This window comes from Ceratotherium simum, unplaced genomic scaffold (assembly GCF_057802395.1).
Source record: "Ceratotherium simum simum isolate JZ-2026a unplaced genomic scaffold, ASM5780239v1 HiC_scaffold_43, whole genome shotgun sequence".
NCBI classification, from domain to species: domain Eukaryota; kingdom Metazoa; phylum Chordata; class Mammalia; order Perissodactyla; family Rhinocerotidae; genus Ceratotherium; species Ceratotherium simum.
The window spans coordinates 6,403,821-6,431,217 of record NW_028261259.1 but is presented as its reverse complement, the minus strand read 5'-3'; the positions used below and the strand labels follow the sequence as shown (position 1 = coordinate 6,431,217).

The following is a 27,397-nucleotide window of genomic DNA, read 5'->3' as shown; positions in this document are numbered from 1 at the left end:
TCACATTCGTTGATGATGTAAACAAAATGTGTAACTATATCAGTAAATGTTAAGATCCATGTATTTTAAGTTAAGGTTACAAAATTAGTCACAATGTGATTTTTTTATTCAAGTGAAAACAGATGTGTGCAGCTATTTTTAATATTGGTTTATAAACATTCCTATTCTTTATGAAATGAACTTGTAGTTTTTTGTGTTTTCTTTCACTACTGTTCACCTGAAAGGAACAGTTCAAGGGACAGGAATCCAGGACTGTCTGGCTCAAGAGCCTACGTGTATCCATTTCCGTTAAGGCCACACACGTCAAATGGCCATACAAGGCTAGAATCGGTTGAGAGCCTTAGGAATTGAGCGGAGGAAAATCGAAAATTGTAGTAGTTTCCCTGGAGCAGTTACTTAAACGATTTGATATTTAAAAAAATTGTAAAAGCAGAATAAAAATTTGAAGATATTTTTAAGTATTGATAAATTATCCTTCATCCCACCGTTTTAACAGTAAGTTACATTTTTTATACTTTCCCTCCATCTTTGCTTATGCATATATATTTTCACATAATGGAATTCATAATACCCTGTAGGGAGTCTGCTTTCTTTCATTTTACTTTATATGAAATTTTTTTTGCAAGTTGTTTACTTTTGATAATTATTTTATTGGCTTCCTAATGATCAAACTGATGTATCATAACCGTATAAGGTGCTATTACTAGACCGGAAGGTTGATGACTTTTTTCAGGATTACAATAGGCAATGTTATCAATTTAGGTATTTTTACTTTTTCTTTCTTTTGGATTACTCTTTTAGGATAAATTTTTGAGCCTGAGATTACTAAATTAAAAGGTAGAATTTATTTTTAGCACTGTACATTTTGCAATTGGGGAAGATGCAGTAAAACTGAAAGGGAAGCAAACAAATCCACTCTCCTCCCGCTGCTCCCCCTGCAGCAAACCTCTCCCCAAAGTAGTTGCTCAAACTTGAGAAACTGTCTCACGTTTTACCTTTTTGAGACACTAATATCAGAGCCAAGCTTAGGCTATTCAGAAATTGACAAAATCACAATTTGGAGAGATCATGATTAACTACCTACCTTCGAGGAAGCTGAAGTGTACTTCGTGGCAAAGAATAACAACCTGGTGTTAGGAGGGACAGAAGGTGGATGAGCCTTGATGGAGCAGAAGTGACTGGGGCGGGAGCGCTCTAGAGCGTTGCTCTGGTTGAACTCGTTATCCGGGGAAGTCTGGAACATCCTGAGGTTCTGCGGCCACTCGTCAACCAGCCTTGTCGTCTGGCCGGGATCAGGCGTCTGGTAGTTCCCGCCTCCGTCTGTGCCACACCCGGGCTGCCTTGAAGTTCGGAAACATGAGCTGAGCGGCACTGATGGGCGCTCTGGGAAGAACCCAGCAAGGCTTTCTTTTCTCATGGTCTACAGACCTAAAGAATGAGACTGCGAGTTTCCAAGGAAACGGATGCACGGGTTAAGTCGCCGGTTTCAAAATCTCAAAACGGAGAAGACTTTTCCTTTAAACCCTGCAGTCTGCTCGCGTCCCTCACTCTTCAAGCGTTCGCCTCCGGGACACGAAATACTTTGTGTTGGTTTTTATTGCGGAGGCTTCCCTCGGGGCCAGGCTTCTCGCCCCCTAACCTCACGCCGGGATTGGTGGCTTGGTTTCTGCTCTGACGTGTGATTGGGTGCTGGGAGTCGAGGGGGCAGGAGGCGAGAATTCGTCCACGAGAGCGCTTGTGCACGGCCTGGAGAGAGCGAAGGAGGAGGCCGGTGAGGCGCCGGAGTCCATGCTCGGCCAGGGAGTGGCAGCCCGGTGAGGAGGCGAGAGGTTTGGGGCCTCTCCTCTCTGCCAGGCTCTGCAGTGTGTGCTGTCAGATACCATTTCCTTTTCTCCCGGTACTCGGAGCCCAGGCAGCGCCGCCTCTGTTTTCCTCAGAACAGGCCAGCCTGTCTCTAGTGGGGCGGTGCGCAGCCTGCCCGAAGGGAGCCTTCTGCTCTCGTCTGGCCGCCATGCGGGCCGTCGGGGTGACCGCTTCCCCGGGCCTCGGGGGTCTGAGCACGCGGAGGCCTTAGGGAGCCTGTCCCGACCCCTGGGGAGAGGGCCTGGGCCCCCTTGGGCCCCGCTGACTCATGGCGGCGGGGACGATGGCGGGAGGCGGATTGGGGCTCGTCCTTTATCCCCTGGGGGATTGCGGCGACTGCGGGCAGGATGGATTTCTAGGCTGTATCTGAGGAACTAGCCGGCGTTGCGTTATTGGCTGGGGTGAAGGGGTGAGAGTCCACCAAATCTCTTCTCAAGAGTTGCACAGATAGAATCACAGAATATAAGAACTGGGAAATACCTTAGAATAGTGGTTCTTAGCTTGTTTTGGAACACATAGGCTAGGGGTCAGGGTATAATTGGCTTCATAAGCTGTTGAATTGCTCTTTTAACCATCCCTCCATCCCCAGGTCGAATTTGCCCTTTTTTTTCACTATTGCAAGGAAGTCCTCAGTTGATAACAGTGCATATCAGTCTCCCCTCTGTTTTCAGTTATTTTATTAGGATATAGTTCTGGGAATGAGAAATCCACGGACTTTCTCTTCAGAGAAACGCAGTCATGTACCAAGACTTATGCACGCAATAGCAAGAGAGCACAGTCCCTGACTTCCGTCTCTGGATCCTAGATTAAGCATAGGTGGTTTAGAAGAGGTGGGGATTAAAGTAGATCACCTCCTCTGTGTCAAGTACTGGAGTTTAGGCGCATTCTATCCATTACCTTACTTAACTCTTAACTCAATGCCTGGCTAATTTTTGTCAAAACTCTATCAGGTGGATAATCTTATCTCCATTGCACAGATGAAGAAGCAGACTGAGGTTCAGTGATTCACACAGTGGGACTCACACTTAGGCTTGCTTTACTCCAAAGCCCATCTTCTTTTCATTATACCCTTCTGACCTTTAAATCAGAATTATCAAGCATCTACTGAGTGCCAAGGCATTGTCTCCATTACAACAGTTTTTCAATTAGGGATTATTACATATAAGGATCTTAGTCTAGAGAAGTGAAGACATGATCAAGGAAACACATCTGAGTTGTGGGAACCTGATCTAGAACTCGTACTTCTACCTCCTGGTCCACAGCTTTGGCAGAGTAGGGATAAAAATCCAGATTTGTCAGATTCCGTGACATGTTCTCAACCACTGTGATGGTTAAGATTAGGAAATTCTTTTACTTGCATTTGTTTTGTTTATACATTTAGGAATCCCCTTTTTATTTCTAGACTTCTGTCCTAGTCTAGTTGGGTATCTGGTTTTCTTTGAATGGCATTGTTTCAGTCTTGATTTTCGTTTCTGCTGCAGTTAGGAATCTAAGTAAACAGGAAAGCATGACTCTTCAATATGGTCTGAATGTACAGTTGGTGGGGTGAAGATGAAATTTCCTTGTAAAGCTTGTCCATCATATCTTGCTATAATGAATTCTGCAAGTATTTTTCAGCAGTTAAGACTTCATTAAGGTAAAGATGCTGATAATTCATGACGTATACTGAATCTGTGACTACATTCATTTTCTCAGATAGTAAATGGATTGAAAATATTTGCTGGGTTCATGGAAGAACATGTAACCTTTCGAAAAAGAATCCTGATCTCTATAAACTGTATATGGTTAGGAGGCAAAGGAGAATATTCTGAAAACTATTCTCAGCTCATTTGGCACTTCTATTTACGGAATTACTACCTTCTACAAAGTATTTACTGTCTTTTACACGGAATACTATATTTCTCACCATATTTTTGAGATATTTCAATCATATAGAAAATTAATAGACAAATGAGTAAGCCAACTTTCCAGAGTTGTTCAATCTTAATATTTTGCCATATTTACTTTATACCTTGTTTGCAAGTAACATTACTAGTATGCTGAATTTATTCTTTTTCTTTCCTAGACGTGTTGTTATACTTTTGTTACATATGTATGTATCTGTAAACAATATAGAGCATTACTTTACCTGTTTTTAAACTTTGTAAAATGATATGATACTGTACCTATATTTGTTCAGAAGTGTTTTTAGTTGCTTAACATTTTTTTTAAGAAGTAGCCTTATTGATTGTTCATCTATTTTAATTGCTGTGTAGTATTCCATTGCATGAATATACCAGAATATTTTTATCCATTTTCCTTTTGATAGACATTTAAGTTGTTTACATTCTTTTGCAATTCTAAACAATGCTGCTATGAACATTCTTATGCATGTTTCCTTATGTTCCTGTGGGAAAGGTTTTGGATATATATATAGGACTGGACTTCCTGGTGTTGGGTATCTTCAACTTTGCTAGAAATTGTTAATTTCTGTCCAAAGTGGTGGTAGCGATTTACACTCCCCCTAGCAGTATCCTCCATTAAGTTTTCATCCAAGATATTAGTGTACTCTAGTTTTACAGAAATGAAGGTGCTTGCATCATTAAGGCACAAATTGCTTTGTTCATTTCTTTTATGCCTATATGTTTTTAAGTCCAACATAATTTTAGGGAGAAAGATAAAGGAATAAGGTCTAGATTGAACTAAATACTAATTCTCCCTTCTGCTATTGTTATGTTCCCTCAAGTACAACCTTACTTCTTGTTGTGTTTGTACTTGTGATGGAGACAGACCCTAATGAAGTAAATTGTTTACTGATTTTTTTTTATTGTTTTTGTGTTGATAGATTGTCCGAGGATTAAAAAGTAAGCAGCATTGTTTGTTGGAGAGCCCTACAGAAAGTGGGAAAAGCTTAGTCTTACTCTGTGCTGCTTTAGCGTGGCAACAGGCTCTTCTTCGTGGTGAGTATTTGGTTGATATATTCAGCTTGATTATTGGGACTTGAAAAAAATATAATAAAGTACTTTTTATCCAGAATGATTCATTTAAAGAAATAGCAGTAACTAAGAATATACTTTTGGTCTTTCTTTTAATCCTCCCTGCTTGATATTTTAATAAGTCTCAATATAAACGAATACTCAAGTGGTTGTGCCTTTATTACATTATTAATCTTTGACTATTATCTTTTTGTAAGTTATGCACATTGATGATAACTTCTCTATAAATGTCTCTGACATCATAAGTGTTTCTCTCCTGTCCTAATTTGATGCTACAGATAGGGTGACCAACTTGTCCAGATTTGCAAGGTACTTTCCCAGGTTTAGCACTGAAAATCTTACAGCCTGGGAAACCTCCCAATCCTGGGCAAATTCGAGTGGTTGCTCACTGTAGCTGCAGAGGATGATTAATGTTTATTTAATTAGAAATATTATAAATAGAGGTTCTTTCACTTTTAGGGAAGCCAGCGGATGAAAGCTTAAGCAAAAAAGCTGAAGTACCATTGTCACGTGGTTGTACGTGCCATTCAAAGAATTTTACAAACGATGGCGAGGACCGAGGAACTTCACGTCATTTCAACAGTCCAAGTACACCACCTTCTGAAAGAAATGGCACTTCATCACCTTGTCAAAGTAGGTTATATTTTTGCCTGGGTCTGTAGGTATGTGTAATAGGAAACTACATTACTGTTATGAGACCTAATTTGATAAATTTGATGAGCATAATTGGTTAGGTACCTCCATCTAATTTCTCTGGAATTATTTTTAGATAACACAAGAGTGGTCAGAAATCCTTGGACTACTTTATTCTTGGCTTGGCTTTTAATTGATTTGGACATTTTGCCAGCTTAAATTATTTTTTGAAGCAGGCAAGGCAAAATAAATGATATTCAGAAATTGATATTATTTGTAGGCAAGATTGTTAATTATAGGTTAGAATTTTAGAAAACATTGATTTGTATTGTAAGACAAAATCTAGTTAGCCTCATTCATTCTTGATATGTTTGCATGAACTTCTGAAGCCAGTATCCTGAATGAGGATGAGATATGTTTTAGGTATGATACTTGACTAGTTCTAATTAGGTTTATTTAAGAGAAATATATTAAGAATAACATAAGACTATTCATTTTTAAAAAAATATTTCAATGGCTTTGACTATATGGAAAAGATTGATCGTTATTTGCCTAAGCCAGAAACCTAGGAGACATCCTGTACACGTTGCTCTACATTATTTCTCCGTGCAAATCTCTATCTCCATTGACAACTCCCTGGTCCAAACTACCGTCTCTTGTTTAGCGCATGCAATAACTTCTTTTCCTGCTTTCACTCATGCCATTCTTTAACTAATCACTGGCAGGGAGAAAAGAGGTGGCCATGACTGAATTAAGTCTCAAGAGTATCCACTTCCTAAAATCAAGAATGGAGTCATCTTGCTCTAAAGCACATGACTATGTGTGGAGGAGGGTGGCTGCTGGAACCCAAGTGTGATTCTGTTAGGAGTGAGGAAGAGGAGATGGAATAGTTTCTGGAGAGGTGAGCAATAGTGTTGTCTACACTGTTTTGACCCTTAGCCCTTTTGACTTTCTTTCCATTCCTTCAAAGGGTCATGCTTTCTTCTGCCTCAGAGCCTTTGGTTGTGTTAGTGTCTCTTCTGAAGAAAGTTACATCTTCAACTTGTTATCCTCCTCTTCCATTAGGTGTTGCTTAAATGTCACTTCCTTGAGGGAGCCATACTGACCTTTCCGTTAGATCATATTTGGTTTCCCTGTTATTTTGTGTCATCTTACTGTGTTTGTCTCCTTGACAGCACTTGTCTGTGAAGTTTTTATTATCCATGTGTCTGTGTGCATCTTTTATTAATCTCTGCTTCCCCTAGCAGACTGTGTTCTCCATGAGGTCAGGAACCATGTCAGTTTGCTTACCATTGTAACCCTGGAACCTAGCAGAGTGCTTGGCATATAGTAGGTGCTAGATAAATATTTGTTGTGTGAATGAATGGAGTTGATTTTGAGCTAATTATAAGAACTCTGGTTTACAATATTTATATACAACCTGTATTATTTTTAGAAAAGCTTTATTGAAATATACTTGAGAAAACAAACTGCATTTATTTAAATGGTATGCTTTGATAAGTTATGACCTCCACCATAAGGTGTACCTCCATGAAACTTTCAGTAAGTGTCAAGATAGTGAACATATCCATTATCTTCCAAAGTTTTCTCATGCACCTTTGTTATCCCTCCTTCCCACCCCTCTGTGACTTACTCTCCCCAAAGAACCACTGATTTGCTTTCTATCACTATAGATTAGTTTGCATTTTCGAGAGTTTATATAAATGGAATCAGACAATTTGTACACTGATTTTGTCTAGCTTCTGTCACTTAACATAATTCTTTTGAAATTCACGCATGTTGTGTATATCAATAGTTTGTTCCTTTGTGTTGCTGAGTAATGTTCTGTTCTGTGGATATACTACAAATTGTTTATCCAGTCAGGTGTTGATGCATATGTGAGTTGTTTCTAGTTTTGGGCTATTACAAATAAAGCTGCTATGAACATTTGTATGTAAGTCTTTGTTATGGACATGTGCTTTCCTTTTTATCGGCAAATACCTAAGAGTGGAGTGAGTGGCTCACTTATGTTTAACTCCTTAAGGAACTTCCAAACTGTTTCCCAAAGTGTTTATACATTATATCATTTTACATTCCCACCAGCAGTGTCCGAGAGTTCCCATTTCTCTACATCTTTGCTTACACTTGGTAAGGTCAGTCTTGTCAGCCATTCTAATAGGCATGTAGTGTGGTATCTCATTGTGGTTTTAATCAGCATTTCCCTGATAACTTATGATGTTGAGCATCTTTTCGTGTGCTTATTAGACATCTGTATGTCTTCTCTGATAAAATGTCTGTTCGAATCTTTTGCCTGTTTTTTTTTCTTATTGTTAAGTTTTGACAGTTCTTTATATATTTTGAATACAAGTGTTTTTCTATCAAATATAATTTTAGGTTTTACTGTTAACTCTAAAATCCATTTCGAGTTATTTTTGGTATATGGTGTGAGGTATGGATCCAAGTTCATTTATTTTGCCTATGGATATCTCATTGTTCAGCACCATTTATTGAAAAGGCTATCCTTTATGCACTGCATTGCCTTTGTGCCTTGGTAAAAAATCAGTTGTCAATATATACACAACTTGCATTTTAGCATCATTGTGAGTTTGGGCTGTTTAGAATAGTCTCTTGAAGCATCAGATGCGATAAATGAGGGTTGTATTCTTTATATTTTTAAGCAAATTCTTTAGTAAGATATAAGCTAAATACAGAAAAGCATACAAATCCTAAGTGTATAGCTTGATAAATTTTCACAAAGTAAACACACTCGTGTATCTACCACCTAGATAAAAATAGGACATTACCAACACCCTACAGCCCCTTCTCATGCTCTTTTCTAGTCACTATCCTTTCTCTCCACAGGTATTGGCAAGCTTCCCTTCTGTCACCATTGATGAGTTTTGCCTCTTTATAGAAATGGAGTGATAGCTGTACTCTTGAGTCTGCGTACTTTTGCTTAACATTGTATTTTGGGGATTCATTTGTGTTGTTGCATATAGTAGTAGTTCTTGTTGTGGTATATTATTTCCTTCTATGAACATATCACAGTTTATTAATCCATTCTGAAGTTATTAGACATTTGGATGGTTTCTCCTTTAGGCTTTTAATGTTTTTATGAATATTCTTGTTCATTCTTTGCAAATAGGTAAGTATTTTCTGTTGGATATAACCCTAGGAATGGCATTGCTGGTCATAGTGTATGGATATGTTCAGCTATAGTAGAGACTGCCAACATTTTCCAAAGTGGTTGAACCAGTTTGTGCAACCCCTTCACTACATCCAGTAGTATATGAGAATTACGTTATTCAGCATTCTTGTTAACACTTGATATGTCAACTTTTCTAAAATTTTAGCCATTCTGGTGCATGGATGGTGTCCTCGTGAGTTTGAATTGGTATTTCTCTGGTGACTAGTGAGGTTGAGAATCTTCATATATGTTTATTGGTCATTTGAATATTCCTTTTAGTGAATTGCCTATTCAGATTGCCCATATTTCTATTGGGTTGTTTCTTGCTGATTTCTATGAGTTTTGTTTTTTTTTTAATATCTTCTGGCTATGTCTTGTTTCTTTATAACTTTGTATTTTAAAGACTTAACCCCTCCAACAAGCTTCCTGCAAATGTCCCTGCTATAGAGAACAGGAAGATAAGCCTTTTGGTCTATGCAAATAATATGATTTATTTTTAATGAATTGGGGTAAATCTCATTTGGCACATGGCAGTTCAGTTTTTCTAAAATTAAATTATTGTTTTTGGTAGATGTTCCCTGCCCTTTAATGGCCCATGCAAATTTGCCCTTTGATTTATTTGAGACAGGGTTTCTCAAAAATGACACTATTAAAATTTGAATGGGATAAATCTTTGTTGTGGCAGCTGTCCTGTGCACTGTGGGATGCTTAGCAGCATCTCCCAGGCCTCAAATCACTAGAGGTCAGTAGGACCTACTCCCCACTTTGTGACAACCAAAAATGTTTCCAGACGTTGCTGAATGTCCCTGGGGTGGGAGGTAGGGGTGTTAAAATTGTCCCAGTTGAGAACCAATGATCTAGATTTGTTTTGTGAGTATTTTACCAGTTTGCCAGGAAATTATAGAGCTCAAAATTACGTGTGTTTTCTAAAATACATATGGAAATACAAAGGACTAAGAATAGCCAAGATATTTTTTAAGCAGCAGGTCAAGGTGAGAAGACTTGATCTATGAGATATCCTGATTTATTATATATAAAGCTATAGTAACTAAAGCACTTTTGTATTAGCACAGTGTTAGACCAGTGGAAAACAGTAGAGAACCCAAATCCAGTTCCACGTGTATCCAGAACCTTGATTTCTTTTAATAGAAGTGCTCTTACAGAGCAGAGGACAAACGAGGGGCGTTTCTTTAAGTGGTCGTGAGACTATTAGATATCAGTATGGAAAAAATTCAGATTGGAACCCTACTTTACTCTGTACACAGAAATCCATTCCAGGTAGATTAAAGACCTAGGCATGAAAGGCAAAACTATTAAGATGTTAGAATATAGTGGTTTTCAAACGATGTTCTTAAGAGTCTTAGAAAAAACATGGCTTGTAGTGGGAAGGGGACAGTGGATCAGGGAAGTTCTAGGTCTTGCGTGCTCTTTTGGAAATTTTAAACGCTATTTCTTAAAAAACTGTAGTCCTCCTCAGAAAAGGCTTGAAAACTGGTGCTGTGTGACATAGAAAGCCTTCTGTGTTTGTGCAGACTCAAACTTATTTTTTTTTTTGAAAAGAGTATTGGACTTGCTTATAGGGCTTTCTCCCCTAGTAGTCTGTAAATCCTTCAAGACCAGGGACTGGTTTTTTTTCATTGTTTTTCCATGGGGTATGGAATTGTATGGACTCAATAAAATAAATGCTTGTTAAATGAATTCAAGCACTGGGAGTGTAGGGAGCATATAGAGAAGAGCAGAGAGGAAGGAAGGTACTTTGAAGAACACTCTCATTTACAGAAAGGGAGAAACCAATGTATGGGAATAGTTAAGAACCGTGTTACAGACATTAAGGAAAAAGCAAATGCATTTATTCTGTTGCAAGAATACAGAGTTTTATGTTTGGCTGTATACCTAGAGGTTATGCTTATGGATTTTAGAATCAGACAGCAGGAGTCAATCATATCTAGGCTCTGCCTCTTACTAGCTAAACAATATTGGGCATGAACTTGACTTCTTTAAAACCCAGTATTCGCACGTATAAAATGGGAATAATGTTATTTGGTGATTTAAGATGTCATTGATGACCTTGAGATAGAGCTTTCCGGATTGTGGGATTAAAAGCTAGATTATAGGAGCTTGATTCTACTATATTGTTAAACGTAAAGAACATTGAGAAGCTTAGTAGGAAACAAACATTGAGACACTGTAAAGAACGATTTTTATAGAAATGAAACACATTTTCTTGAGAGAATCTTATGGTTATATTTTTAAGCCACGTTATTGGGAGTGGTCTACAAAAGCATAAAGCTACAATTGGACTTTCCTGTTGAAAGTATATTTCTCACAATGTTTGCTATATCTTTGTTAAGGTAAACTGAGTGGTAAAGTGCTTTTAAACATGTTGAGCATTTCATGTTTTAAAGTATGTTATGAAATTTTTAGAAATAAATCATACATCTTGATTCCAATTTTTTTCTAGAAAAATTTCCTGGAGCAACCCCTGATGGCCTAGCGGTTAAAGTTTGGCACGCTCCGCTTCGGCATCCCAGGTTCAGTTCCCAGGAGCGAACCACACCACTCGTCTCTCATTGACTATGCTGTGGCGGTGGCTCATGTAGAAGAACTAGAAGGACTTACACGTAGAATATAGAGCTATGTACTGGGGCTTTGGGAAGGGAGAAAGAAGAGAGACAGATTGGCAACAGATGTTAGCTCAGGGCAAATCTTTCCAAGCAGGGAAAAAAAAAGAAAAAGAAAAATTGCCTAAGTGTAAGTTATTTATACTCATTTTTTATGACTTCTTATATAAGACTCTCCTGAATAAAACTATACTCGCTGCAAAGCTATCTGCCGATAAACAGGTATCCATATGGAGAGATGAAAATGGTGATTTTCAAGTAGAGAAGAATTCAACCCTTATAAACTACACAGCAGGTAAACAGAATTTGTTGGCAGTGAAATATTCCCATTAGTTCTAGTAGAAAAAGGTAGCCAAGCATCAATCAAGATTTCAGTCGTGCTTGTAGAGAGTAGTTGGGTCATGTCACAGATGTAAATTGTAAATTATTGTAACTTCATTTTATATAGTTACTCATTACAAAGGAGTTTATTATTATACTAGATTATTGAGGCCAACATCATTAAAATGAAACTGCATGGTGCTTTCTTATATAAGAGTTATTTGACAGTAAACTATTTACTTAAGGCATATACTGATAGTATAGCCTCTTTGTACTTTTAATTCTTCTGTTGTTTTGATCTAATAATGGCATTTTCGGGGGTCAAAATACCTTTTTTTAGAAACCTTGATAAAACCATATGCTGTCTTCAAAATCTTAGTTCAAATAAAGCAATAGAGGCAAGTTGGAAGTAAAAGCATGGAATACATAAACAAAATAATAAGGGAATTATGGTGCCAGTTATCAATGCATTGCCCCTGTGTAACAACATCAGAGTGTTGGCCTCTGTTGTCTGTTCTACAATAATGGAGCTGCACCCAGTAGACATTTCTCTTTTGCACCTGGCAAGGGTTAAGCTTTGTCAGAGAAAATTTAGGACAAAGGGCCTTCCTTCCTAATTCCAGGGTGCTTCCATTCTTTTCTTTTTCTTTCTCCTGCAGTACAACCAGCAGTGGCACAATTCAGGGGTGTTTACAGGGACTCACCCACAGTGGGTGATCCACAGTGGATTTAGTGGATCCCCTTGGATGGCTTAATAAGGAGAATGAGTGGCACCGCTGCAAGTGGAATCCCAGTGAATCCAGTAGGCATCCCAGCCTCAGCCTACCTGCCCCTGGGAGGGGACAGGGCTTTCCTGTTTGCCAGTCTCAGCCTGCTGTTCCCTACCTGCTGAGCTCTGCCCTGATCAGGGACCGGTACTGGCCTTGGGAAACATGACAATCTTCTCCACTATCCCTGTGCTGTAATCATTCCTTTTCCAACAAGGCCTGAAGGCAGCCTTGGTGAAGGGGTCTTCTCCCAAATTTGTTTCTTTCTTAACTACTCTACTGTAATTCTGGGTTATTCCCTATAGTTCCCTTTAAAGGTTTATGGTTAATTGTCCATTATATAAACTGTCCCTGCTCAATCTATTGGTTGGTTTCCGTGTCCTGATTGAACACTGATTCTTATCATTATATATTATTTTATAGGGTATTAGTGCTAAGGGGAAAAATGAAAGGGGAACAAGTTGGATAGGGAGTGTCAGGACAAGAGGATAGTTTATATTTTAAATGACAGGGTCAATACAGCCTCACCAACATGACATTTGAACACAGAATTAAAGATAGTGAAGAAGATGAAGCATGAAATCATCATGTGGAAGAGGATTCCAAGTGGAAGGAACATAGAGTGCAAGTCTACAGGTGGGAGAGTGCCTGACATGTACCAGGAGCATAATGGAGGGCAGAAGTACAGGGGATGACTGGCCAAAGATGATGTTAGAGAGAGTGTGGGACCAACTGTATGGGGATTGAGGTCCAGCATAAGGACTTGAACTTTCCCCCTGAGATAAATGGAGAGCCCCTGGAGAGATTTCACAATGTCAGGGTGTGACATCTGGTTTTAAAGGGTCACTCCAATTGGTGCATTGGGGATAGATTGCAGGTCAAATATAGAGGCAGAGTAACCAGTTAGAAGGATACAGTGATAATCCAGGCCAGAACAATGGTGCAATGTGGTCCACCCAGCCATCAGGGAGTAACAGGGTGTGGACATACATACCCACCGCAAGCAAAGTAAAACGTAGTCCAAATACGTGATATGATTATTTCACTAATGATCAGTCTACATATGCAGTGGGTGAAAGTCCACAAGGCCAGAGAAAAGCAACCTTCATGTAAAGATAAATTCTAAGGAACTGTGAGTCACACCATCTGCAACAACCACAGATTCTAGAATTATTTGAGATGCCAAGACAATGAGGAGGGAATAATCTTTTCAACAAGTAGTGCTGGGACAGGTGGATATCCACAAGTGAAAGAATAAAGGTGAACCCCTACCTCACACCATATACAAAAATGTTACATCTTCTTACCACCAAAGATGTAAATGTAAGACCTAAAACTATAAAACTCTTGGAAGAAAACATGGCCCTGGATTAGGCAATGTTTTTGTAATTATGGCACCCAACACATAAGCAACCAAAGGGAAAACAGATCAATTCAACTTCATCAAAAGTAAAACTTGAGTGCGTTGAAAGACACGATCAAGAAAGTGAAAAGACGACTCACAGAAGGGGAGAATATGTTTACAGATCTTTACATATCTACTAAGGGTCTACTATTGAGAATATATAATACATTCTCACCTCTCAACAATAAAATACAAATAGCACAATGAAAAATGGGCAATGCATTTGGATAGGCATTTCTCCACATGTAATACATGCCTGCCTGGTGCTGTGCTGTCCCTGCCTGAGGCTGCAGTTCCTGTGCTGGCCATCAGGTGGCAGCCTCCTGTGTCAGTGGTGCCCACTGAGCTTTGCTGGAGCAATTGGGGAAAGGAGGATTCATGCAGAATTCATGCTGACCCTCCGCCTGCCTCTGGACCCACTTCCTATTAGTAGTGTTCCTCTTCACCATCTGAGTGGAGCAAAAGCAGGAAGGAGGGATCCAAGATGCCCCTATTTGTTCATTCGGCAGCTATGTGCCAAGCCATCACCCTGGGCCGGGAGCCCTGGTGGGCCTAAGTGTGGTGCTGAAATCTACTCAGTGGTCCCTGCCCACCAGGAGCTCAGTCTGGAGGCAGATGGACAAAAACACAAAATCAAAGACACGTGAAAGAGAAGAGCATGAACTGGAATGAAAATAAAGAGTGTCCTGCAGGGAGGGCTGGGGTCTCACTGGGTAGGAGGGTCTGAAAGGCCTGACTGAGGTGACATTTGCTGTGACCAGAATGACAGGAGGACCCAGCGCTGTACTCACCTGTGATCAGCGTGCCAGGGAGAAGGCACTGCTGGTGTGGAGACACCAAAGCAGAAGTGAGTTTGGCTAGAGGAGGTTAGAGAGGTGGGCACTGTGGCTGCAGAGAGCCTGGAGGGGAGAGGAGGGAGAAGGGCAGGTCAGACCCGGGAACTGGCAGATGGTGTGAGGTGTCTCCTCCTCTCTGACAACACTGTTCCCCAACCTGCATCTTTAAACCGCAAATATTCACTCTCTCTCCATCTCTGTGGACCAGGAATCCTGCACAACTGAGCTGGAGCCTCTGCTCATGACGACTTCCAGGTTGGGGCTGTGGCCTCCACTGAGGCTGGACCAGGGTGAGATGTGCTGTCAAGCTTACTCCTGTGTGCTCGGTCAGGATCAGTTTCACTGAGAGCCTGGCTCCTTTCTCTCTGTTGGCCAGGGCACTCCCTTGGTTTTCTTCTGCGTGGGCCTATGCATAGGGGAGCTCAGGACATCCATGTATGTCCCCAGGTCCAGGGGTTAGACAGACTGAGAGAGGGGAACAAAGGGAGTGGGAAGAGGGAACAGAAGAAAGCGAGTGAGAGAGAATGACAGCCTCGGTGATGGAATGTGGGAAGGGTCGTCCTGTCACTTGTGCTGGGTCTGCTTGTCAGAAGCCAGTCCCTAAGCAGTCAGTTGTCCACAGGGACGTGTAGAACAGGCAGGGAGATCATCCCTGCAGGGCCACGCTGACCTTGACTCGAGTGTCCTGGTGGCGAAAAGCTCCCTTCCTACCTGGGCTGATCCTGCGTTGAGCTCAGATCCTCCTCATTGGGAGCGTTGCTCATCGCGGCCCGGGTGTGCTCTCCCGGGTTCCCTGGGCTCCTGTCCCCTCCAGGAGGGAGATGTACACTGAAGGGGCTGAGGCCAGAGCAAGCAGGGACCTCTCCACCCTCCCAGCTCGTTTGCTTCCTTCCCCAGGAGGGCCGACTCCTCAGGAGCCTCTCCTCACTGCTCACCATCTTCTCTGCTCTGAGAGCACCTCGTTTCAGCCTCTGAAGAAGACCTGGGGAGAAGTTTCCAGGTGAGAAGGCCTCTCTCCATGGGAGCCCCAGAGTGGATAGGTACCTTCGACAGGGCTGGGCATTGTCCCCTCAGTCAAATTGGACTTGCTGGGAGGCAGCAACACCTGGGAGCAGAGCCTAGGCTGGTGCCAGGTCTCTAAGCATCCCCACAATGCCCATCTTCCTGGTCTCACCTGATTGGGCACAGGCCTGCACAAGCACACAAACTTTCAGACCCCCTGGGGTTATGTGCAACCCATCAAGGCTGCTGTGTCTGTCTCATTGTGTGGTTGTCCGTCTCACCTTCCTGGCTGATTCGCTGCTCTGTTCTAGATCCAACCTCAGGCGGCTGCAAAGTTGACCTTCCACGTCAGCTTGCCACTGAGATTGCTACTGTTTCCAGAAATGCTTAGGGGCCGGGCTTTGCCCACCCATGGCGACATCAAGTGGGCAACCTCTGACAGTGAAGCCACCCCCATTCAGGCTTGTGCCGCTCACGGTGCCATCACACTGAGGGGGTGGGGACGGGACCTGCTCTGGGCAAAATCACCACGACTCTCACTGTTCTTCCCTCAGCTTCAAATGCTCCTCAGTTGGTTGTATGTCTTTGGTCTCTTCCCAGAGGTTGTTTTCTGACAGCACGTCCCGTGTGATCATGGCATTCTGGGAAGAGGATCGGTTGAATTCCTCACTCAACCATTCGGTGTGTCCTGCCGCCACACCCTGATCACTTTCTAAAGGTGCATCCTTTCAGCAATCTGAGGACCCAAGATTGTGAGTCTGTGTCCTGGAGGGATTTTGAGAAGAGCTGGTGGGATGGCAGTATTGCAAAGCATAAAGTCTTGCTTCCAGAAAGCTCTCTGGGATCCTCATCATCTTGCTGTTTTGGAGTCAAAGCCCTGAGATCTTTAAAAAGCCAGCAATGTTAGAACATGGGCAGGACAAACAAAAGTCTCTGGGCTCCAACAGCAACTAAAATATTCTGAATTTCTAGTAAGCTGAGACGAGTGGAAAGGAATTGAGAGTGTGGAGTGGAGGGGCAGTTTGGGCCAACTACGCATCTGGGAGGAGAAATGCCATGCAGAGCAGCCTTTCTGGGGGCATAAGTGTGGGACATGTGTGCAGATCCCCCCTGCAGACATTGCTGCTGCTGACCTTCAGTTCCCTCAGCCCACTTGAGTCCCTGCAGTCCCTGGGAGCCAGTCCCCAGCAGACCCACAGTGTCCCCCTGGAGCACCTGCATCCACTCTCTGCCTGAGGGCTCTCTCCTGCACCGGGACCTTCCTCTCCTGCAAGCCTGTGCCAGCCTGTAGCACAGAAGACTTCACGAACCCGGGGTAAACCCTCCACCCACGGAGACAGAGCCAGTCCGGGTGGGATCTCGTCTCCCAACAGGACTAGGATGGATGCTCACCTCAGTGCTCCCTTGTCAGGCCCCGCACTGGCTCTCCTCCTCCAGACTCCCTTCCCCATGGCCTCCCTCAGGCCTCCTCCATCACCTTCAAACAAACCACTTGACCTACATTCTTGTCTGCTTTGGGGCCCAAACTCTGCTGAGGCTCCACGCTGGCTGTGACTTGGAGCAGGTCGTCCAGCCTTCAGGACTTGAGCTTCCTCACCTGTAAGATGGGGACAAAAGGCCTGCCTCCCACAGTCGTCAGAGGAGACACAGTGTGGGAAGATGCAAACCGCTGCAAAGAACTATGCCCCTTGATCACCCAGTGAAAACACCAACCTTGCCAAAGAGACAGGAGCTCGTGAGGCTGAGGGAGGAATGCGGGCAGCCTGTCCAAACAACGTGGAGAGTCACTGACGAGTGTGGCCGTACAGGGTAGGCCCCCGAACAGTGGAAGAGCCATTCGACAAGGAGGGTGACAGGACAGAGGCTTCCAAGGAGGAAGATTTAAGTGTTGGAGGATCACAGAGGCCTTAGGAAAATCGTGAGGCCCTGGAACAGGTTTACTGAAATGTTATTATTGGCCGCAAGAATGTGTTACAAATACCCAGTCCACTCTGGATTACTTCTTATTGGTTGTAGGAATGAGTGCACACTTGTGATTAGAACCCACATTTTGTTAAATATAGGATATCTTTATTTTTCTTAACTTTTAATTATTTTTTTTGTCGATGAAGTGCCAAGCATGGGTTTTCTCCGTTCTTATCTTTGCATGGGTGGCCTCTACTTTCAGAAGTGAATTCCTGGTGCTCATCACCTCTGGTAACCCGAGGGACAGCACTCTTTCAGGTCACACAGTGGACGTGAGCTCCAGGTAGGCAGGGACCACGTCGGGTCATACTCACTGGTGAAGTAACAGTGCTCGGCCCATGGCAGGGACCAGAGCGTATTGGCTGAATGAGTGAGTGAAACAATGAACGAAATCATGAATGAGTACATGAGTGCAGGAGTGAGTGAGTGAAGGAATGAGTGAAGGAATGACTGGGTGAATGAAGCAATAAGTGAATAAACTACAGAAGCTGGATCCACACAAGAGGAGACTTTATCTGTGGCGGGCTTACAGGCGGTCACAGCACAAGCCCTGGATGGTGGCATGGAGCATGTCCAGCTGTCCTTCCAGCGCTGAGCCTCCGTCACCTGCAACACAGTGTGCTCCTGGATCATCTTCAGCTCCTCCTCAAACAATGCTGAATGATCTTGGGAGCAGGGCAGCAGGAAGGGAACCTGAGGAGGGACTTCCCAGACCCTGCGTCCTGGAGGACCACTGTGACAGCCTGGCAGGGGGCTCTTAACACGCTCCGGGCACCAGGCTAGAGATGCTCAAGCCATTCCTCAGGGAAGTCTCCCAACAGCCCATCAGGAGGCCAAGTTATTTCCTCATTGTACAGATGGGGAAACTGAGGCTGAGAGCCTCACCTGCATCACCAGCTAGAAAGAGGCAGAGCAGGGACTAGGACCCCTGTTTCTCTGACTTTGGATCATTCCAAACCACTGTCCTGCACTGCGGCCTCCTCTTGCTCAGGGGTCCTGGTCTCCCTGGGGCCTGCACCCTTCTGGCCTCCAGCCATCACTGAACTAAAGGGACAGGGCCACTCCATCTGCCTGGGGCTGGGTATAGTGGCTGGGGAATGGCCAGCCGTGGGCGCTGTGGGCTCTCCCAGTACCAAGGACCAGCCTATCCCCCCGCAGAGTGAGGTCTCTCTGGGCATCAGGACCAAGAGTTCTCAGAACTTTAGGGAAAAGAGGTCCCTCCCTCAGAATGGGGGAGCCCTTCTCAGGCAGGCCCCATGGGGTCTAAGAGGCACTGGGTTCAAATCCGGCTCTGCCACTCTGCAGGGCACAGAGGGGGCAAGTGTCTTTGAGCCTCAGTTTCCTCATCAGTGAAATGAAGACAATAACTGCTCCTCCCCCAAGGAGTTGTGGGGAGGATTCAAGGAGATAGCTCAAGAGTAGAACAGAGGCCCCAGTAAGTGCTCATCACCGTGAGCTGTTCCTGCTGATGTCACCCCATTGAGAGCCCCCTGGAGCCCTTCGCCTCTGCCCACTCTGATCTCTTACCAGGCATGCCCTACTCGCTCTGACTCCGCTGTTCCTCTGGAATGCCTTTCTCCACCCCATCTCGTCCCACGGCAGTCAGCCAGCCAGGTGGGGATCTAGGACCGAGCCCCATCTCTCGTCCTGTGATTCCTCTTCATTAGAGCTAGTCGCTGTTGAGATCTGAGAAGGTGCAGGGCACTCCAGGTGCAGCCTCAGCGAACTTGTCTGACACCACCATGAAAGGTGGGCTGCCACCCCACTTCACAGGTGAGGAAACCGAGGCTCCAGTGGCAGTGCCTCTCCAAGGTCACTAGGGCTCTCTCCCTCATCCCCAATGAGCAGGGCCCCTCCATCGCAAGGATGAATGTGCTGGATATGTGGGCTGGAGCTGGCACAGTGCCTGAGGCAGCCATCACTCCTGGAAGACCCTGAGGTGTGCTTTGTGCACAATGACCTTCTCCAAAGCCTCCAGCCCTGTGCTCTGACCTTCTGGCACCTTCTATGACACCTCCACTGTGTCTTGTCAAAGTCACTTCTGCTCGCACAGGCTCAAGTGGGTCCTGCTGTTGCAACTGAGAACTACCCCCAGAGGGAGCATGTTCAAGGAGGTCCCTGTGACTCACTGCACTGCCCTAGATGTGTTTTCCCTCCTGAGGATGGGGCTCTCTGCTTGGAGGGAGAGGGAGCAGGCAGGAGTGTCCAGACCCTCATCATCATCTGTCCTGGATGGCAGGCCAGGCTGCTCAGCTCAGGTGAGTTAGGGAGCAGGAGGGGCATGGGCAAGGCCAAAGCAGGGTCAGGTGTGGTAAGGGCGGGGCCAGGGGTCAGTGGAGTTGTAGGGCCAGAAGGAACAGGAGCGGGGCCTTCCAGCTGGGCAGGTCACCCCAGGTACCTTCATCCCCTGCATCCTAGCTGCTCCTCCTTCTCCCACCCTCCCTCAGGCCACTGCTTCAGGGTTTCTGGACTCCCTGTTCCCAAACAAGATCACAGCATAGAAGGAGACCTTGGGTGTCAGAGACTGTGACCAACACCTTAACATCACGTTTACATTATGTGCCAGAATCTCCACCTCTAGGGATCGGTCCTAAAGAAGTAGAGGTTTATGGATGCAGATGTTCCTTTCAGCACGATGACAGGAGTGAAATATCAGAAATGATCCGTGTTGCCCAGCAGCGGCTCTTAGGAAATTCTCAGGCTGTCACAGAGGAGGAAGAGGATTGACTGGCCAGGGTGCAGCCCTGGAGAAATCAGGTTCCAGAAGAGCACACTCCCTGCAGTCCTTCCCACGTGGTAGCCGCAAATCCACACCCACACACACTTGCACATAGACATACCCATGTGCATACAGATGCACACAGCTGAATGGGCACATGCACACACGTGCACACACACGTGCATACAAAGGCAAAGGACTGAAACGGTGAACACTGCCTGTTAAGGGCACTCCTCAGTTTCCACTTAATTCTTAATTCCCTTAGAATTCATTCTTTTACTGTAATTATCGTACACTGTCTTTGTAATACAAAACTTTACAAAGAAAAACTAAATAATGTACTTCAGTCCAAAGATGAATGATAATTGGATAACATTAACCATCTGATTTTAATCTTGTTATAAGAGGAATAGTGGCACATTCTATCAAGTTGAAACGTCACGGCAGGCCCCTAAAGGAGAAGAGAAGCCAGTGGCAATTCACATCCCCAGAGGTGAACCCCGTGGACGATTTGGTGGGTATCTCTCTGGCTCTGTCTCTATCTTTCTGTCAGTCTGTATGACTCCCTCTCACACACAGATTCATTTTAATAGATGCGTGTCTCCCGGCTGATATGACATGTAGGTGGTCTTACAGATGGGACAGATGGATACCATCGCCTCGCCATGGACAGTAGCGTTCCTTCCAATTGCTTGCTATTGCAACCAGTGCTGTGATGAATAGTCTGGAGAAAAATACATCTTTGAAAAGTTGGGCAGGAATATCTTTGGGATGAAGTCCTGGGATCAGCACCGCCATCAAAGTTGTGCCCCTGGGGACAGTGATGGGTCCTGCAGGCTGGTCTCCAGAGAGGAGTGTCCTTTCACACTTGTGTCTAGGGGTCTACTGGGGCCTCTGCTTCCTCACATTATCCCCAGGGCTTGTCGTCACCACACTGGAACCCTGCCCATCTGATGGGGCCCAGTGCCCTCTCCACAGTGTCTCCGTGTGCGCCTCTCCTACTCGGGGAGCTCGCGCATCTCTGACACACGCTGCCCCTGTGTAGCACCTCTCGTTGGTGTTGAATGTGTTTGCTCTTTATCTCTTTTTAAAACTCTGACGTTTGAGCGTTTTTTTAGACCACAAGGACGTGTAATCTTTCCCTGGCCTTGTGTTATGAGGAATACATTCCGGTTTATGGTTTGTCTTTCCAGCTTTCAACCCTTTTCTTGTTTTTGTTTGTGCTGCAGGAAGAGCAACGTGTTTCGTGTGTGGCTTCTGGCTCTGATGTCCCACTTAGAACAACAGTCTGTACCCCAAGATTATGCACATATGTACCAAAAGGGCTTTCTAGGATACATCAAATCTAGACTCATCTGGGATTTTCCTATCACATTAGAGAAATTCTATTTCAAATAAAAACAGAAAAGGAAAACCTAACAGGCCGTGTGAAAATGAGTGGGCAGACACAAATGGCCACCTACGGCTTGATTTCACTTATAGGAAACATCAGAACAGATTAAAAAAAAAAAAACATGACAGAAAACAGATTAGGTGTTGCCAGGGCCTGAGGGAGAAATGGGGAGTGAGTGCTTTTAGAACAGTGTTTCCTTTTGTAGAATGAAATATTCTGAACCCAGACAACGAACGGTGATGGATGCACAGCATTGTGAATGTACTTGATGCTCATGAAGTGTACAAGTTAAAATGAAAAAACAATAAATTGTTAAAAGATGAAAGTTAAATTTATTTTAAATATTCAAGATATAAACAATAAAAGCAATGCAATGAAGGAACCAAGAAGGAAACAAATAAAATAAGCAGGGTGGGGAAGGAAATTTGTGGTAAGAGAGCAGGTGGAACAGGTTGGACTGGAGGTGCTAATGAGGAAGGTTCCCGAGCCAGCTCTCCCAGGCCGCAGAGATTGGCTTCAGCTGCCTCCCTGTCTCCTACAGGCCCCTGTGCAGGGGTTGGCTCTCCCTGCACTGAGGCTGAGGCCTCAGCTGCCCCTGGTTCTCCTGCAGGAGCCTGTGCAGGGCATCGCTCTCCATGCACAGAGGCTGGGCCCTCAGCTATCTCAATGTCTCCTGCAGGCGCCTGTGCAGGGGATGGCTCTTCCTGCACGGAGGCTGGGGCCTCAGCAGCCTCATGGTGTCCTGCAGGAGCCTGTGCAGGGGTTGGCTCTCCCTGCACAGAGGCTGGGGCCTCAGCTGCCTCTTGGAGTCCTGCAGGAGGCTGTGCAGGGGATGGCTCTCCCTGCACAGAGGTTTGGGCCTCTTCTGCCTCCTGGTATCCTACAGGAGACTGTGCAGGGTATGGCGCTCCCTGCACGGATGCTGGGGACTCAGCTGCCTCTTGGTCTGCTGCAGGACCTGGTGGATATGATTGTTCTCCCGGGATTGAAGCTGGGTCCTCTGGTTGCTCTGAGGGTTTTATCACTGTCACTGCAGACCCTCTCCTGGTAGCTGCTGATCCAGTCCTCTGGGACACCGGCGCCTCCATCGGGGAGATGGATGGAATATCCCCTTCCACCAGCTCCACGCTGTCTCCTGTCTGGAGCTCTGCAAAGACAGTGACGGGCTCTGTCCCAGAGGCATCAGAGCCCTGCCCAGCTGTCCTTGTTGCTGCTTCTGCCCTCTGGACCTAATTCTCCCAGATCAGGCACACACCTGTGTCTGCACAGTAGTCCACCCCTGAGGAAAGACCTACACCTCAGGGGCTTGAGATAAACCTCAGGCACAAGGGCGCCACCCCAGCACTCCACGTCCCACCCAGCCGGCCTTGACCTGGGCTTTGAACCTGACCCACCCCCCAGGCTTCTAACACCTCACCGACTGCTCCTGCTCACGGTGGTCTACCCACATGAACCCGCCCTTTCAGGCATACATGGGGAGGGGATGTAGGGCTGCCCAGATGGGACCACAGTGGTAGCCTGGTTTGGAATGGCCTTCCCTGGTCCTCCCAGTGTTTCCTTTCCATCCCTCCGGGTAAACAGCCAGAGCCGTCGGCCGTGAGAAGGGCAGCAGCATCTGCATCGGTGTTTGGGGGCTTTCCTGGGGTTCTGGTCCCTGGTCATTGGGAAGCAGCAACTAAACATGTTGCTCCTTCTAGACAAGTACTAGACAAGTGAGCTCGCTTGGGGGCTGTGTTTAGGATGTGGGTGCCTAGTTACCAGGGTTCCAAGATCTGTTTGGCTCTGTGAGGTCACTTCCTGGGATCCCCTTACCTAAGCTTCCTCCTCACACAAGACCTTCTTAAGGGCCCCCGGGGCTGCTGACTGCTCACTCTCCATCTCCATACCCTGTCCAGACACAGTCACACCAACCCAGTCCACCCCAAAGCCTCTGAGGAGGTCTGGACGCAACCGGGGCCCCAGCTTTGAAGACACAGAGTTGAATTCAGTCCCGCTCCTGCTTCTTGCCAGTGATGTCTCCCTGGACAACCCTGCGCCTCTCAGGGCCTCCCCTTTCAAGGTCTCTCCTGTGTTCATGTCCTTATCTGTGTAGTGGGGGTCATTCTAGCATCTATTTCCTAGGGATGTCATCAGGTGTATAGACCTAGATATCCCTTCAGAGTCTGTGAATCCCATGGGCTGCTCCCACACATAGCTCCTGCACAGACTTGGCAGTGCAAGGATGACAGAAAAGGCTGGCTGTGGCAGAGAATACAACGCAAAGAGGCTTGGGTCTGCTGGGCGTCTGGGAGAGGCACTTCCCCTCTTGCCTGTTTTCCAGTGTCCCTACGGAGGGTTGAAATGAAATGACGTTCAGACATCATCTCCTTCTGGCTCGCAACCCTCCAGGGCCTCCGGTTATGTTTAGACTCAGGTCCAAATGCTTGTGTGCCGGTCATCTCAGCCTATGTGGTGGGCAGCCCCCACAATGGCTCCCAGCTTTCCCACTTCCTAGGCACACATCTTATGTAATCCCCTCTCCTCAATGAGAATGGACTTTGCGGCTGGCTTCTAACCAATAGAATAGGGCCGAGTGATGGGATGTCACTTCCACGGTGGCTTAATGAAAAGTCTGTGACTTCTGCCTGGTTCTGTCTCTCTTGTGTTCATTCTATCTCTCTGTCTCTGTCTCTCTGTATCTGTCTCCCTGTCTCTGTGTCTCTGGGTGTCTGTATCTCTCTTGGTCTCTCCCTGTCTCTCTGTCTCTCTCTTTGTCTATCCTCTCTGTCTCCCTGTCTCTGTTTGTGTCTCCTCTCTTTGTCTCTCCTACCCATCTTTCTAACTCTGTGTGTGTCTCTCTCTCTTTCTCTCTCTCTTTCTGTCTCTCTGATCCACTTTTCAGGAAAAGCCAGATCAGATATTATGAGCTTCCTTCCCTATGGCACCCCCTAATGCAAAGAACTGGCAGAGGGTCCCGGCAAACAGACAGAAATGACCTGAAATCCCCCATCCAAACTGAATCCTACCACTGCCCCGATACTTGTGAAGGATCTCTGAGATGGCTTCTGCCTCTATCGAGCTTCAGTTGAGAACACAACCCCAGCATCCTGCTAGACCTTGATGGGGAGCCTCCCAGCTGACCTGAGCCTGGATCCTGGTAGAGACACTGTCAGGTGCTCAATAATAGGTCTCGTAAGTGTTAAGTGAGGCTAATGCTGTCACCCAGCATAGACAGCTAGTACCTCCTTCCAAGCCTGGGTCTGGCCCTGCCATCCTCTCTCCCTCACTTCTCTCCTCCCCAGCTCACTCTAGCCACACTGGCTCTTTTCTCACCTTCTCTCTCGTCAAATTCTCTTCTGACTCCAAGTCTCTGTGCCTTTGAGCTTGCCCCCAGCACACTGTTTGCAGACAGATGCAGGGCTGGTTCCTCTTGTCCTTCTGCTCAGGGCACAGATGTCCCCAGGGGGGCCCTTTACATCCACCTAGGGGCTCCAGGCCCTCCCTCCTCCAGCACCCTGCTTCATTGCCCTGTAGCACCTGCTCTTCTTTTTCACATGGATTTGATCATGATTTTGTCCTTTCCACCTCCAGGCTGTGAGCTCCTGGAGGACAGGGACCATGTGGGTGCTTTCAGCACTGCCCTCAGGACTAACATGGGCCCTGCTCAGGGTGAGTGCTGGGGCCACAGTAGCTGACAGAATCATGAGAGGATCTCAGACTTCCCTCCCACCTCTGAGCAGCTCCCATTGTGGACGTGGATGCCAGTAATCAAATGTGCCTGTTACTTTGGACAGGGGAACACCCAGAACGAGCCCTGGGCGTCCCTTCCCTGCCCCACTTGCTCCATTGAGCAGGAGTGGACACAGGACACCCCTGGTGGTCAGCCCTAGCCTTGCAGCCCCAGGCAGGAAAGCAGAAAGCAAAACACACGCCTTTCTTTGTTTTGGGTCCTCAAGGTAGTGATTCCACCAGGGCCGAGGGCGCAAAGAAGCAGGACCTGTGGGCTCCAGGAGGGACATGAGGGACCTCAGAAGCCTCTCTTGCTCCCCGCTTTCCTTACACTGGACCTGGCGTGTCCCGTTGACTCAAAAGGCCTCCTCACCCCAGCCAGGACAATGACTCCACCTCACTTCCAAAGGAGGACCCCGAGGCTCCGACATGGATGGCCTTGTCCCTGGTCCCCAGACAAGTCGACCAGTGCTCTGTCATGTTCTACACTGCCCTGGGCCCCAGTCCCCAAGCTCTCAGGCTGCCCTCTGCTCAGCAAGACCTCGAGGGAATGGAATGCATATTACAACGACTCACAGAACAGTGGGTCATGGATGGAGAACGAAGGTCAATAGACTCTTCTACAAGCCTGTGGGACCCTTAGAGTCACCCCATCTATGCACCCCAATTTACAGAGGCCGAAGATCAGGCCTTCTGTCCTGTAGCCCCTTCCCCCTAGTTTGTCACATCCTAGCTCCCGGTGCCCAGAGTGGTGGACACAGACCGCCAGACCTGGTTCTCTGCAGGCTGCTCTAGGGATGGCCCCAACCCCTGCATCCCCCTGTGCACCTTGGGGACCCCGTGCCCACCAGTCTAGCATCTCTCCCCTTCATGCTATGGGCCTGCGCAAGTTGCTAGGGGACCGGATGTCTCTGCCCCTGGCAGAGTTGCCTCCAACCTCTTTCTTCCTTCCTCCTGTCACCTCCCCAGTGTGCACTTCCCTTCTGACACAGGGCTGGGCAGTCAGAGTGTGTGTGTATGCTTGTGTGTGTGAGTGTGTCCACGTGGGGATGCGTAGAGGAAAGGGTCATACATGGGGGGGCGTTGGCAGGGGTGCCGCAGGACATTAGGGGCTCTCATTCCCAAAGCAAACACCTTGGAAGTGTTGAGGCTGACCTAAGAGCTTGGAATGCTCTCTTCTCCTCTGGACTCTGCCCACCTCGTGGGCCCAGGGCCTGTCCCTGCTCCTCCTGGCCTCAGTTTCCCAACTGTCCTGTGAGGGTTGGACACGGTGCAACATCAGCCCTGATGAGCATGGACATGGCCCGGGATCTCTGCCCACATGAGTGTGGCAGGGATACCCTCACGGTCTCACAGGCCTCTCTCCTGTGAGGCAACCAGGCCTCCTGTCCACGGTCAGGCACACAGAGGGGCCCTGCAGTGTGTCACCCAGCACTTCTGGGTGACACAGCCCGCAGCACACACGTGTAACACAACGGTCCCCTCACATGGCTGCTTTCGTCTGTCCCCTCCCCAGCCAACTGCTCGGTGATCCTCACATCCCCTACATCCCGGGAACACACCACACAAGCCAGGTGGGCCACACAATGCGCAGTTGGGTAGGTTGGACATCTGGGGACGTGAGGGTCACTGAATATACACCAACCTCACTGTCCTGGTCCACAGACTGCATCCCAGGGTCCAGCTCCATGCATGGCTGGTCCTGCGGACACGAAGACAGTGGTGGACCCAGACCCTGGGCAGGGAGAAGGCCAGGCCGCCCTTTTCCCTCCTCCTCTACACCCCCTCCCTGCCACCTGAGGTCCAGCCAGTCCCTGCCTGCAGCCCTGGCGGGTGTAGGAGGAGCTGAAGGGAGCCCAACTGGGCAACTAGTGGAGTGAGTTACTGTTATTAGGGAGCCCCCTGGGTGCTGAGTGATTGCACCCTATTTTACAGATGACCAGTGGTCCCAGCATTCAAGGTCACTCTGCTCTAAGTGACCAAGTCCAGAAGTGAACAGGGGACTAGAAATCCTTGATTTTCA

General features: G+C 46.4%; 2 long non-coding RNA genes across 6 annotated transcripts; both read left to right on the top strand.

The window, feature by feature from the left end:
* The first annotated feature begins 1,433 nt into the window (after window positions 1–1,433).
* LOC147911492 (uncharacterized) lies at window positions 1,434–12,552 on the top strand. 4 transcript variants are annotated; one of them, XR_015551251.1, is made up of 5 exons: window positions 1,434–1,471; window positions 4,688–4,802; window positions 5,298–5,471; window positions 11,099–11,553; window positions 12,239–12,552. It is a non-coding gene; the product is annotated as an uncharacterized LOC147911492 (long non-coding RNA). The 4 variants fall into 4 exon arrangements; XR_015551252.1 differs by lacking the exon at window positions 1,434–1,471 and adding an exon at window positions 1,768–1,814; XR_015551250.1 differs by lacking the exon at window positions 1,434–1,471 and adding an exon at window positions 2,169–2,272.
* A 2,157-nt stretch (window positions 12,553–14,709) lies between these two features.
* LOC147911491 (uncharacterized) lies at window positions 14,710–16,213 on the top strand. 2 transcript variants are annotated; one of them, XR_015551126.1, is made up of 3 exons: window positions 14,710–14,877; window positions 15,485–15,587; window positions 16,190–16,213. It is a non-coding gene; the product is annotated as an uncharacterized LOC147911491 (long non-coding RNA). The 2 variants fall into 2 exon arrangements; XR_015551125.1 differs by lacking the exon at window positions 16,190–16,213 and adding an exon at window positions 15,901–16,045.
* Window positions 16,214–27,397: the final 11,184 nt, after the last annotated feature.